Genomic DNA, 1,076 nt, shown 5'->3' with positions numbered 1-1,076 from the left:
AAAAAAAAAAAAAGGCAATGGGATGACATATACAAAACCTTGCAGGAAAAGAATTGCCAACAAAGCATTACCTATCTAACAAAACTATCCCTCAAATATGATGATGAAATTAGGATAGTCCCAGAAAAACAGAAATAAGGAAATCTGTAAAAACCAGACCAACCCTACAAGAAATGCTGAAGGGAGTCCTTCCAACAGAAAACCAACATGGAAGACAACAGCTTAAGATTAAGACACATGACAACACACCCAGGCACCAACCCAGAAAAAGAATTCTGAAACCTGAAATAAGCTTAGAAAGTGGAAAATAGTGTACCAAAGGAGTCAATCTGTAAATGACACAAGTACAAAGCAAATTGAGGAAAGAATATGATAATTACAAAACTTCCAGATGGAGGGAAAGGCAGAATGATATAAATATAAAACAGATTGTTCCAAACTTAGGGAGATAAGAATCTAATATAGAGTAACCACAAAGAAAATTAATAAACCTTCTAACCAAAATAAGAAAAAAAAAAATCACAAAGACTTAAGTAAACCTAAATCAACAATACTGAAGAAAAAGGAAAGAAAACTCAATAACACAATTGCGGTGCAGTAAATTACTTAGTGTGGCTTTTCTACCCATAAGTCTTTGTAAACTCCAAGGTGGCATTTGCTATGAGCAACTGAGGAGCTCCTAATTGCTGAAGTTGTCCACCTGGAGTATTTCTGTTGGGAGTGGCACAAACAATGTTCTGGGAGGTGCCCACTCTCTCTCAGGTGCTTAGAGTTCTGATGCTATGATTGGCTAGTTTGACCACCCAGCTGGGCTTAAAAGGAGGCCTCCTAGAGGCAGAACTCTCTCTGACTGCTGGTGGAGGAAGACATGCTGCTGAAAGAGGCACGTGCCCCTGAAAGAGACACGTGCTTTTGGGAAAGAGACACAAGAAACATGCATTGCTGAGTGAGACACCAAGGGACCAGCACTGCTGAGAAAGAGACTGTGAGAGACTGTTGGCTGAGGGATGGTGGGCTGGGAGAGAGACTGAGCGTTCTTCCTGAACTTGAGTTGTAGCCTGGTGCTTCCCTAATAA

This window comes from Orycteropus afer, unplaced genomic scaffold (assembly GCF_000298275.1).
Source record: "Orycteropus afer afer isolate SDZICR_OR568_19922 unplaced genomic scaffold, OryAfe1.0 scaffold00090, whole genome shotgun sequence".
Lineage (NCBI taxonomy): Eukaryota > Metazoa > Chordata > Mammalia > Tubulidentata > Orycteropodidae > Orycteropus > Orycteropus afer.
This window is presented reverse-complemented; position numbering follows the sequence as displayed.